Here is a 14,205-nt window from a genome sequence, read left to right on the forward strand (position 1 = left end):
TGAGGGGTAATTGCTTGGCCATGGAAGAAGGAAAACATACATGGATAGAGAATGGTCAGATCCTACTTTTGACGAGGGCGATTCTTGAGTCCAACGGGGATCCACGGCGATGACGTCAAATCAATCGGATTGAAGGTCCAGGATTGAATTGACGGAGAATAACTCAGAAGTTGCACCTGTACTCAGCTCCAGAGACTGTTCACAAGGTCTATGCTGGCTCACTGATGTATGCAATGCACTTCCCAGGTCCTCTTGACTTTGCACGGCTTCCTGGGTCCCGACTCCAAACGTTGACTCTCACTACTCTGATTTCAAAATAGGTCGACTTGACTTCCGGCACTTCTAACAAAATTGTCCTTGATCCAACTACCAGCAAGAGAGCTTCAAGTTGGGAGTTGTTATTCCTTTCAATGTTCAATGGTGACTCCTTTCTGGACGATTTGTTTTTCGTCAAATGGGGCAGCTTGGCAAAGCCAGCTTGTCAAGCTAGCTGGAGGCCGCCAATTTTAGACAGCTTAGACGCCGTTTCACGATAGCCTGGGCTTCTTGATTCAGCTAGCTGGCGGCCGCCAATTTTGGACAGCTTAGACGCCGTTTCAGCGTGGCTTGGGCATGCCTCATTCATTACCCAAGCAAGACAGCTGATTGGTAGAGTGTCATTCCATGTTTATAATAGAATAAAGTAGATTGAACCATACAGTTGCCTTGAAGAGTAGCTTAGATTCCCCAGACGGCCAAGATCGTGCTGGCATCGTAGGGAGTAGAGGTAGGAAGTGATTTCCATTCAACTGTAGCTAAAGTTCATCTCTCTTGTAGCAGAAATCAGTAGTTAGACTCTAGAGTAGAGGTCAACTGCGATTGACGCATTTAGACTAGGATAGTGACCACCTTTTGCAGGATAGTAGCCTTGAAGATTGGCCCAGGCGTATGCCAGACAACCAAGATTGATCTGTATCCATGGGGAGTAGAGGTAGCTAGCAATTTGTATTCTTAGTCAATTGATGATTGTTTGAGGCCCTGATAAAGGAAGCTCAAACTAGTAGCTGTATCCCCTGATTAGGGGTAAAGCCGGAGGCCTTAAGATAGGTCTAAGAAATTAAAGCCCATGTACTAGGTGCTCTCCACCTTTGAGAGCTATCAAGGTATTTTTATCTAGTGCTTGGGTCAGGAGTTCCATGTTTCCGTTCACCACGGGAATTCATTAAGTCAGGACCTTTCACCCCTGGCTGGTGGACGGAACAGTTGTACTGCATGCAGAGGCTTAACATGCGCATTGAAAGACGGCGATATAAAATCCATGAATGCAAATGGGATGAAGTGAGACTAATATCACATGAAAGGGCAAGGTATGAGGATTCTAAAAACATGGTTGTGACCTTACCTTATGTAACATTTGGGAAAGATATATTTAAGTATGAAAATCAGCCAAATTAAGTTCCGAAACCGCAAAAATATGTTATATATAAGCTTTTTGTTCAGTTATTCAAGTATAATGGTGTTTTTAAAGGTTAAATTTGCTTGATTATTGTCTTGCCTTTACATCAACATCCCGTTTTCATCTGCTGAAGAGTGACTTGCAACAGGTGGCGGCGGTCCAGGAATGCGGATTGGGACACCAAAATGCAATTCGGCAGACGACAGGTAGTGAATATCGGTATGAGGGTACGTACGGAGGCAGAGGAGGGCATCGTGGAGGACGCCATACCAATCGGTATGTTCAAGCTTGGCACAAAGGGCAGCCTTGAAACTCGGATGAGCCCTCTCAACCAAGCCATTGGCCTGTGGATGTGATGCTGAAGTGACGATTGGTTAGGTGCCAATAGATGCAAGGAAAGCTGTCCAGTGAGATGAGGTGAACTGGACGCCTCTGTCGTTAGTTATGTGCATTTTGGAAAATCAGAACTCGAGGTTTCTTGGGCCATCGAGTTTCATCTGTAGGATTAAAACCTTCGTCAAACAAAGTGGCGGCAATTGACGAGTTTCCAGAACCTATGCCACAGTCAAAAACCTTCAAGAATTTATTGAAATGATTCATTTTCCCATTGTTTTCTCCCAGGAGCTGCTGCGATGCTTTGCCCATAGCCCCCATACGCTGCACGAAATATGTTTTACGTTCTGCACTCCAGAGGGCGCTTTGTCATTCAGCCTCCAGCAAATAAAGGGCCGATTGGACCAATTCCTTGTTATTGAATTATAATGCGTTTGTGTTGTCTTTGACTAATTCTATCAAAATCTTATTTTCAATTAGTGCCTCGGCTCACATAAGGTCCGGAAAAGAAATTGCGTTCAAGTCAAGTCAAGAGCAGTTTATGTAGCAATCTACCATGCCTTTTCCCGTTTTCTTTGGGCCGTGTGACGTTGCAAATAAGGGTCCTTATTGTACAAAGCTGTCGCTGGGTAATTACCACCTAAAATGCAATAGAACTGGACAGGTCAAATGTGAAGTGCGTTCATCTCCGCAAAACGCAGTTTGTCTCGTGCAACACTTCTTCATCATCCAAATCCATCTTCCATATTGGCCCTCAAAAACCCCTTGGACACTCGATGCTTTTTCATTGTTACGACGAGGGATTTGATTCATGTCATCGGGAGATGATCAAAGTGGAACTTAACAAGCCATTAAACCTATCGAGGTGAAAGAAATAGAATAAAATCACGTGGATGGCTTGAGTTCTCAAAGTTAGACTTGCTTGTTAATGTTCTGAGGTTTTAGTCGTGGTTCAAGCATTATCGATAATGTACAAATATGCTTACGTACCATTACGCAGATTGATCGTGACTTGCCACAAAAACGGAAACAATATTGTCAGTTTTGCAGGAAACCAAAGTACTGATAAAAAGAGTGGCAATCGTTCTAGACATTGGATAGATGTTCATGTCAGTTCATGTACGTGGATGATCCATGATCATGATCTCCCCCATTGGCGCAAACTCCTTGAAACAGGTTCAGGCTTTGGCCTACGAACTCGATGAGCTGGGCCTGGCGGCAGTAATGGCTGCAGCAATGGCGGCTAACACTGTTTCGAGGATCCAAAATGACACCAAGACCACCCCTACATTTGGGACTTTTCTTCGAACGGCAGTCCTGCACTTGTTCGGTAGTTCGGTTTGGAAACATTAGTGCTCTCCTTGATCCACCCAACCACATGAGCGAACACTTTGCAGCATTAAACATTTGGCATTTGGTCTTTATTTGCCGAATGCTCCGATGCTTGGAGTTCGAACTGAAATTCCCTTTCGTCTTTCAACTCAACATGGCGGCAGAAATGATTTCACGCCGTCAACAACCACAAGAATTTGAGAATCGTGTTGGGTTTTCAAGTTTTCAAGTCGTTTGCGTAAAATAAGAACGTTGTGGGTCCCAGAATACTTCCTTGAGGGACGCATTGAGGATTATGCTACATAAGTCTTGCTTATCATTCCGAGATCTTGAGACGCTGCTCATTGAGGTTGAAGGAGTGGTGAGTCTTTTACGCAATAGATCGCGTTGTGGTTCTCTATTGACGATGATTTACTTGGTATACTCAGGGGAGCTAACCTTTAGGGTGAGCTAGACGAAAACTCAACCAGGATACTGATGGGATCAAATATATAATCACGGGAGGCTGCGACCAGGGCTACCAATTTACATTTTCAGTGGCATGTGGCATCACTAGCGGAATATTGGAAACCCGTTAGTTAGTCACAATAAGTAAGCCTGATTGTTCTTCAATCAAACCAGGGTTGCCTTTTTGGTCAAACCTAACCATTTACGTTACGCTGGAAACGGCTGGTCCTTAGACTTTCCGAGCTTTCTAGCAATCCTGATTTTGATAATTTGTTTCATTCCATCACTTCACCAGGATTCTTCAAGGATCGGGTAAGCAAAGTCCAGAACTTTGTTGACGACCGGTCATGGACCAATCGTACAAGACGTGCATTGCGTCTTCATGACCAGTCATCAGTTGTTGGCTGTCATGGTCAGCTTGATCATTAGCGTTGCGGAGGCAAAATACATCTCTAGTGGGTTTCTTTTCCGTTTAGGCAAAACGCTAATGAATGTCTCATTTGATAATTACTCCTGATTGCCCCCAACTTCCTTGAAGAGTGAGCGTGTCCAGTTGTCGAGGAAATATTTTTGAAATTAGTCAGTAGACCTGCAATATCGCTTGTTATGCCTTTCAAAACCATGTTGGACATTTCGGTAGACCTATAGTATCACGGACCTGGAAAACGACCGCCCGTAAGCTCGATGTACTTCCTGTTGGATAGGCTGTAGAAGAGGACAGGGAAGCCTACACAAGGAAGCGCTACAAGCGTGACTAACCTACGGATGCAAGGAGAAGTTTGATGAGATGTCACAGATATTCTGAAATAGTGCCAAATTGACGGAACAGATTTTGAATTGGCGGTTGAAATAGACGAATCGAATCGGCGGTTCAATTTAACAAACAGGTTTCTATTTGGCGGTTGAAATTGACGAATCAAAGGCTTGAATTTATTTGGAATTATTTTTTGCCTATTTGTTCTCTCTGGGTCAATAAACTTATCNCGGTTCAATTTAACAAACAGGTTTCTATTTGGCGGTTGAAATTGACGAATCAAAGGCTTGAATTTATTTGGAATTATTTTTCGCCTATTTGTACTCTCTGGGTCAATAAACTTATCACATTAACCAATTTACTAAGATTATCCCGAATCATCATGGTCCGGATTACTCTTACTGATCCCGCCAACATCAAAACGAGAGCTCAAGTACTGGAGGAAAAATGGAACTTACGTTCTCTGACATTGGTAATTCTAACTGTGGAGGACTCGGTTGAGTTTCTAGCCAAAAGAAAAACTTCTGAAGAACTCCTCCATCTGCTCTGCTTGCAGCATTTCACGCACCATCATTAAGAACAACTGCTCAGACAAAGTAATTTGAAGATGCCCCACCTGCAGAGGGAAGAAGTCCATCCGGGAAAGTTCGTTCTTCTCGGATTCGAATCTGGAACTATTGACGGTGATAACATTCATGTGCTGTTGGGCTAAGGATATGCCATTGAAGAATTGTTCCAAAGAAGTTGATGGTCTAAGTCCAAACACTGAGTGTGATAGGGCAAATTTCTGCAGAGACATTTGCGCTGAATGGCTTCTTACCCATCCAAGAGCTATTGGCATGTTTTGCAATGACGGGAATGGAAACATTGTTCCTGCAATTGTCGCAATTGATGAGTCCTATCTATGTCTTTCATCGGAAATACCACAGAGGACGGTACACTCCTGGTGCATGGATTTTCGGAGGGATTCAGAGGGAGACTGGAGATTCTTTTTTTGGTAGAGGTCCCAAACCGGAGAAGAAGAACTCTGGAAGCTTTGATTGAAAATCACATTCTGCCGGGATCCCATATCATGTCTCATGGTTAGGCTGCTTACGCAAACATTGAGCAAATTCACGGTGGGATTTATACCCATTCAGTCATCATTCACGAAGACAATTTCGTTGACCCTACCGATGAATCTATTCACAACCAGAACGTTGAAAACATGTAGATGCCCATGAAAAGAAAGCTGAAGAGGCAATGTGGGACATCTCGAGCCCTCTTTTCGAGCTATCTAAACGAATTTCAATGGAGATGTGCCCATAAAGATCAACCAGTCTTTTCAGCTTTCCTTTCATGCGTATCTGATAAATATCCGTTGTAACTTGCAAATTAATATTACAATGCAAAAACACCTCCCTAATCCGCACAATAAAAACTAAATAGACCTTACTGTAGCATTTGCTAATATCTTAGGGTCACTCTGCCATGACCCACCCTCACCTCCTGAGCTGAATTAAGCTGAACGATACTTTGCCCCCTTCCAAGGCAAGGCGCGCGCTTTCCAGGTCCGTGATACTATAGGTCTACCGTACGTGACATACTAGAGGACGTTGAGAGTGAAAAAGAGTCATTTAAACGAATAATAATAAGAGTACATCCAAAATGATAACAGGAGACACCACAATTTGACTTGAACAAGCTATATTTTTAAAGTAATGTCGGTGAGATCGAGATTGAGCTTTCTGTCTAAATCGTCATTGACTTGGGACGAGTCAAGGACCACTTTATTTTCATAATGCATGACCTCGGCAGTCAAACTTCCAATAGTGGTTAAAAAGGCCGCATCAAGTTACTGTCTTGTTAGCGCCTTTACCATGTGACAGCACTGTCTTGTTAGCGCCTTTACCATGTGACACCACTGTCTTAGATGCAACCCCACTATTGGTCCCAAATTACTTCCCTCCAGCAAATTCAACCTTCTGAGCGGTATATAAAGAAGTGTAAAGCTTTGGGATTTCATGCTAGTGCGCCCTCTGGTTCTACCATGAAGGAAGTGTCACCACACTTCTTACTGATGACAAAAAGTTGGCATCAAATATTTTTCTTTCGTATTTCTCCATATTTTTGTCACTTGTCATGTAATGTCATCTTTATCAAATGAATTTTGGACTTGAATGGTTCAAAACAATTTTCCAACGATTTCCGAAGCTGGCAATCCATTTTATCAATAAAAATTTGGAAGCACTGGATGTGTTATAATCATTGTAGTTCATGCCCTGATTGTTGCATAATTTATAATAATAATGCGTAATTTGATTGTTCCACATTTTGCTCATTCTGTGGCACAAATTCATTCATTGGACGGCCGTAGACCAAGAGGTTTGGAGTAATTATTGTCCATTCCGTGGAATCCTGGTGGGTCGTTCCTAGTAGTCGGTCATTAATAATGCATTTCAATTCCACCAATAGTTTTAGCAAGGCTTTTAATGGCAAAAGCTCTTTTCGCAAAGCAATTTGCAATTGGCGTTTGAAAATACCGATCATCCTCTCCGTTACACCATTCGTCCACGGAGCTTCTGGGGTACTGAACCGCCATCCAATGGTCGATTCCCCATGGTATCTGTGTCCTGTGATTTCATCAAAATCGTTGCTTGCTAATAATTCTTGAAAATGGCTGTCTGCCGCCTTGAAGTAAGTAGCGTTGTTCGAATAAATAACAGACGGTTTTCCACGATGACCAATAAAACGACGGAAAGCGTGCAAGAGATCACGGGAAGTGCAAGAATCTACTGTTTCAACATGAATTTCTCTCGAGTGCAGGCATGTAAATAAGACAATCCATATCTTGAAAGTCTTTGGGTGGATGCACTTTTTCTGCAATTCTTGCGTCTTTCGCTGTTTTTGTAAGGTGTTGAGATGCTTGAAAGCTTCTCCTGAGTTGACAACCCCATTAATTTCTGTAGCACATCCGTGTTTGCATAACAAAGGTCCCATGTAATCAATACCGACGTTGATCCATGGTTTTGGGTTATCTATTCTCATGGCTGGTAATGGATATATTCTTGGTGAGGAATACACAATGTATCGACACCTAGGGACCTTGCAGGTTCGAACAACTTTTTTAGTGTAGTTGAAAGTACCCAAAACCCAATGTTTTTGCCGAACTAATTCAAATGTCTGTCGTTGGCTTATATGCATACGCTACTGATGCACATGCAGGATCATTTTCTCTGCAATTTTTCCTTTAGGGAGAATCATTGGCGATTTGAAGTTATGAGTCAAAGACGAGGCCAGATGTAATCTGCTGTCTAGCCGAATGGCTTGATCTCCTTCTTCCCAAAAAACAGGGAGGTCTTTCAACGGAGATGTCTTGGGCAACCTAACAAAGCGTCTTGGCCTTTGCTTTTTTGGGACGTTTCATTTCCTGGTTGAAGGATTTTTCTTGGGCGTATCGTGTAAGGATTAATTCTGCCCAATCGAGCTCTACCTTGGTAACGTGTGCAAAATCGTTAAATGATTCGCCTTCACAACTATTTTTGATCCTCCTTGCTCTGCGTTTAATCCGAACGAGCACTTTGACCATTTTCATCCAAGTGGCGGCGTTCTCAACTAGATTGTCCAAAAAATCAAGACTCATCTGGTCTTCCTTTGAAGACACTTGCTTGCCTCTGATCTCTTCCTTGCTTAGATACTCCATTGCGGTTTATTGGGCAAGGTACAACTGTGATTCTTTCTCCGGTGTTTCTTCTTCCTTAGAAAGGGAGGAATCCGAATTTCTCACTTTCATGGCAACAACGACCTGTTTGGGCCACTCTGACTTGGTTTTAACCAAGAATTCTGGACCTTGAGTCCAGACATCGTGCACCTTTTTTAGATTCTTGAGGCTGCTTCCCCTACTTGGTAAATCAGCGCGAGTTAATTTCCCTGGGCTAAACCGAATTTCGGATCTTTGGGAGTTATCGAGAAGTTTGACAATCCTTCTCTCTTCCCAGACCTTACAAAAGCCTTTCCCCCTTTGCGTTCTTTGTAAATTTAACAGGGAGTCTGTGAAATACACGATGTTTTTCTTGGCCAGATTTGGTTTATATGCGTCTTGCAAATATATGCCCATATTGACCACCATCAGTAGACCAATCAGTTCTGCTCTAGCAATAGTAAGAGCATCTTTAATTTCCGCCCCTTTTCGCAAATTCTTTGGCATGAGCAAACTCTTTGAAAAAACTAACTGAGAGCTCCTCCCCCCCTTGGCGTCATCCGAGATGAGGTAAGCGGCCACTCCCATGCCCAATGTGCTAGCATCACTGAATATGGCCACGTGTCTGATGGGACCTCCGGTCCATTGTGGGAATGAGAACTGCTTTAGCAAGGGAATCTGTTCTATCCATTCTTTTCCATCCCTTTGCGTTCTTTGTAAATTTAACAGGGAGTCTGTGAAATACACGATGTTTTTCTTGGCCAGATTTGGTTTATATGCGTCTTGCAAATATATGCCCATATTAACCACCATCAGTAGACCAATCAGTTCTGCTCTAGCAATAGTAAGAGCATCTTTAATTTCCGCCCCTTTTCGCAAATTCTTTGGCATGAGCAAACTCTTTGAAAAAACTAACTGAGAGCTCCTCCCCCCCTTGGCGTCATCCGAGATGAGGTAAGCGGCCACTCCCATGCCCAATGTGCTAGCATCACTGAATATGGCCACGTGTCTGATGGGACCTCCGGTCCATTGTGGGAATGAGAACTGCTTTAGCAAGGGAATCTGTTCTATCCATTCTTTTCCATCCCTTTGCGTTCTTTGTAAATTTAACAGGGAGTCTGTGAAATACACGATGTTTTTCTTGGCCAGATTTGGTTTATATGCGTCTTGCAAATATATGCCCATATTGACCACCATCAGTAGACCAATCAGTTCTGCTCTAGCAATAGTAAAGGAAGGAATGGCTGGATTGGGTGAGACCCTTTGGTCTTCAAGCATCAATTAAGAATAGTAACCGGGTACACCGTACTCTTCTTGAAACTCAATCCGAGATTGGATTAGCTTAATCGACGTTAGGCCACCGACCTCGGTCATCAAGGAATGATGACTTAAACTCAAGAAGATCGGATCCGTCAGACGCGCCTGAGTCGACACACCGCCGGCCGGCGTTCCGACGTCTCCTTTGGGCTCAAGCCCACCCACCTTGCTACAACTCACAATCGGTTCGGTGGGTGACACTATCTCAGCCTTTGAACGAACCAATCGTTCTGGGATTCGCAACTCAATGTCGCCCACAAGTCTGGGTAAAGCATGTGTATCTCCCGAAGTGGCCCCGAAGGCACCAACTACGGTCCCAAACTTGCTGCTCCAAAAAAAATTCAAATCCCAAAATCCGAGAGGATATGAACCATCCCATCCTGGGCAGTAGGGCAAATCAACTTAGGCGGCTGGATTACATCCGGCTCGAAGGACCATGTAGTGATTTCCGTTTACTAGCTAAGAGATGGTAGACCTAACAGATATACTACTTATAAAGCGTGCAAACCTTAATATCAGGAAAGAACTTACAGCGTGTTGGTGTGTTATTAATCTTATTCGATTGCCATCGCAAAAGGAAAATATATTTCAGCTGACACGAGATAGAATATTCATAATGCAACCGGTCGACATTGGACTGGTTGTTCAGACTTCTTCCCGGGTTCCGACTCCGTCCTCCAATAGGACCAGACATCAAGATTGCGACAATTGTGGCGCCACCTGATTAGTTTGTACGTTTGTATGTCTCATGTGCTATGAGGATGGTTTTTCTTTGACATTAGTCAAAGTTCTTCATTCTCATTTTGAGGCAAGTCTTGGTGGCGGTTGGTAAGCCAACATTGAGCTAAAGATATGATGATAACCGTTTAATGGTTGGGACTTGGTAGGGACAAAATTCTGTCGGACAGAAATTGGTTGTAGAGTGCAGGTGAAGTAATTTTCCACACAGAGGCTAAGCGGCCGATTATCGACGAAATTTTGTCTTGACCAAAGCCAACTCCAATTGTTCTAAAAGGAAACAAAGACTTGGTAGCATTCTTTCGCCAGGCGGGGTTCTGTCCTTTCCATCCAGTAAGGTTTTGAAGTCTGTGGTGATTTTATTCAACTGAAGCCAAAAAATATGTTTTATGAATAATATTTGCGAGTGTTGCGAGGTCGGTTAGCTTGGATGAAACTGTGAAATAAGAGAAATTCCCAATTGGAATTGTGACTTGATGCGATGAGCGATGAAGGCTCAGGCTCTCATCAACTACCACAGTGTTCTCGACTTGGGGAACAAAACCGTTTTTGAGGATGATACTAGCAAAAACGAAACTGGACTGGTTTGCTTGCATTACAACTTCCATTGGAAGGTTTATGGGGATAAAAATCATTGAGTGTGCAAACCCGCTGCGGTTTGAAGAAATTGTCCTCGGCCACTCGCAGATCGGCATTCTGAATTTGACGCCTACTTTCTGTCGTCGCAGTTGTGGTTGTCCTGATTGTGAGTTTCCTAGTGGTGGAAAAGTACTTTGGCAAATTTGGAAACACGAATTTGCCAAAGATGAGAGCCAGCTTGACTCGCACTCACTCTTTAATCCAATTGAATTGTCAACTTTCAAGTGGGTTGTGCTATGTGCCATTTTTGGTGCACTTCTGTGACTGTACTACTATCTTGGTGCAATATCAGAAAAGCATTTACTTTTCCAAGCCGGCAGACTGAATTCAAAGACAAGTTCAGTCCATACACTTCTGCAGGTTTACTGCAATGTTTGTCTGAATTCTTCCTCCTCAAAATGCTCAAAATCAAGGTTGCCGCATTCCACTTTTCTTGAATTTCCTTTACCTAACATGCCCAATTTTGGGTGAATACATCAAATCTTATAGTTCTAAGGAGTGCTATTTGATCTGAGATCTTAGTATCATAAAACAATGGCCTAAAGTTATCGTGCTTATGCGGCTTACCATCAATCAGTCCTTTTTCGTTGTTATCTGCCTCATTTCAATGTAGCAAATATGTTTGTTCTCATTAGGAGTAGGTGGAATCGAGAACACATTTGTTGACGAATCTACCACTTTGCCTCTCAGCTATTCGCTTGCTGGAAGCCACTCAGTTTGCTTTCCCTAGCCAACCATTCACCACTGATCCTCACTCTCATCCCATCCAAGGGCCCTCAGCATCTCTCCAGTTTCCATAATAACCTTTTAGAGAGTCCAGTAAGTTCCTCGTTGATTTCATTTGACTTTCGTTTTGTCTTTAATTTTGCCCAAAAAGTGCCGAAATAGGCTTGGCAACAACGGCCAAAAGGAGTCGCTGCCACTAGGGACGGACTACATCCTCTGCAATTTTGGCCCAAGCGGCCTCAGCTGCGGCCATTAACTGGTCTTTACTGGCCCTAGGAACAGCATTGGCCTCTGCCCCAACCATACCCTACATTGCAAAGTCCAAAGGGGTTGCAGTCTGGGGAGGACGGAGGCCAAAATGCCTTGGGCCAAAAATGGTCAAAATTGGACTGGCACCACTCTTGGACAATCTTGGCAGTATGGGCGGGAGCACCGTCCTGCTGAAGGCAAATTGGAACTCCAGGAAACTCTTGCTGGATCCAGGGCAACACCTTGGTCTTCAGAAAATCCAAATGTACAAATCGATTGGTTTTGACACCGTCAGGGATCCAAAAAAGAGGGGATTTGGCTTCATTTGAGGCAACGGCCCCCTCAAACCATAACCGACGCCGGTTTTTGCTTCCTGTAAACATTTCTGACCGTTGAGGCAATGCTGGAAGAGTCCTTGGCCAATATACAATCATTTTGAGGGTTGTACTTCTTTGTGGAATCAAATAATTTTTCATCAGAGTAGATAATAACCACCTCCGTATGAGCTGCGTGCCACTTGAGAAGGACCTGGGATCTTTCCTTCCTCTTCATCTTGGTGGCTGCGGTCAACAGCTGTTTCTTTTGATGCTTGTAAGGTTTCATACCTAGGTCCTTCCGTACGATTCTTCTGACGGTCTCTTCAGCGACATTGTACTCCCTGGCCATCTTGTTCATGGAGCGGGCCGGATTCCGTCGGATCTTCTCTCGGATGGCCTTGGTCAGTTGGGGAGTTCTTACGGTCCTCTTTCTCCCTTGCCCTGGCCGCCCTCAGGTCATGCCGGTCTCTTTAAGTACTTTTTTCGTCCTCCAAATGAAGGTACGGCTAACATTTAGGGCCTTGATGATGGCCTTGTTGGGACAGCCGTTTTTCAGCATCTTCAAAACTGGATCGCTTTCTTCGAGGTCCATATTTTTGGCTTTGTTCATTCAATTGACCTAAAAGTTTGTCTACACATATGGAAAGGACTAGGCGGAACAATTTTTAATTTGAAAACAAAACTTGTTTGACCCATGTGAAAGGAGTAATTTAACGTTAAACTTGTGTTTCACTAATTTGGAGGGACCCTGTACATACAATACAATGCAATATCTGTGGAAATTGCTTTCCTTTGATTTCTCCATATCTGTGCCAATTCTTCCATCTCACTTCTTACTCGCACACCAACCAATTAGCACTTCATTTTTTTCTGTTGCCGAGCTCGAATTCAAATCGACAGTTTTCTAAACGCCTTCCATTTGAACCGATATCACCTATATGTTTGTAAGTTTTAACCTATGCCATCTTTTACATATGTTTTAGTTTTATAAGTTTTTATACTTTGATCCAATAGGAAACCGTTTACACCATCCACCGAGTTTTTTATTTAATGTAACAAGGTCAACATGGACTCGACGGCGGCTGCGGTTCGGAGCCAGGAAGAGCCCGAGACTGTATTGGAGCCTGCCCGAGTGAGCAAGCCATCAGGCCTATTGGCAAATGTGACAAAGAAGATCAACGAAATCGAGAAATTGCTTCAAAATGAGAAGAATCTGGAAGCCGTGGAGGAGAAGTTCAGGGAACTCCAAGAGAGAGTGACCTGCCTCACGGCGGCATATCACCAAGAAATCAATAGGAACGATATCCGACCCGATCAGAAACGTAGCCTGGATGATTGGTATGAGGAAAAGTTCGTGCCCATCGACAAATCGACAAAGAAAATTAAAAAGTTGATCGAGAGCCAACGGGAAGATTCGATACGACCTAATGATAGTGTATCTGTTTGTAGTAGCCACAGCTCTAGGCTCTCAAAATCCTCAAGGACGTCATCCGCTGCCCGCATCAAATTAGCGAGGGAAAAAGCCGAGTTAGAAGCTCGCAAAGAAATGAACGAGAAGCTTGAGATCGTGCGTAAACAGAAGCGTCAAGCTCAATATGCGCGGGAAGATCAAGACCGCCTTCTTCAACAAGAAAAGGAGAAAGCCGAAATTCAAGCTAAACGAAACGCCTTGGAGGAAGATGCAGTCTTCAGGGTCAAAGAAGAAGAAATTCGCTTGGCCATGGACGCCAAAANTACACCATCCACCGAGTTTTTTTTTATTTAATCATCGGATCGCGATGCGTGGACGCGTTTTCAAGTTAGGCGTTTTATAGATAGCATTCCAGATCAACCCTACATTCAAGGACTAGCTCGGTCTGCCAACTCAAATTCGTTGGTAGACCAAATATCATATAAAGATTGAAAGGTAATAAATAGATTAATTATAACCTTTCATTTTAATTGTACTGGGGATTACATTCCCTGTAGCGGTTAGAAAAGCCCGTGAAAAACCAACCCAAACCAAAAAAGAAGTGAACAAGATATATCAAATACGTTGAATTTTGATTCATGATACATCCAGGGCATTTTTGTGCCAAATAAGATAATTATGGAGTTTTTGACGGTTGATAAAAATTATCTTTTTTGGAAAAAGCACACTTAAACTTTGAATTTATCATTAAACATTATTGTAAGACTTCTGATACACTTTTTCCATGCTCTAATAATCACTTTCAGTAATATTTCGAAACCCATCGTA

Source organism: Tigriopus californicus, chromosome 10 (assembly GCF_007210705.1).
Source record: "Tigriopus californicus strain San Diego chromosome 10, Tcal_SD_v2.1, whole genome shotgun sequence".
NCBI classification, from domain to species: Eukaryota; Metazoa; Arthropoda; class Copepoda; order Harpacticoida; family Harpacticidae; genus Tigriopus; species Tigriopus californicus.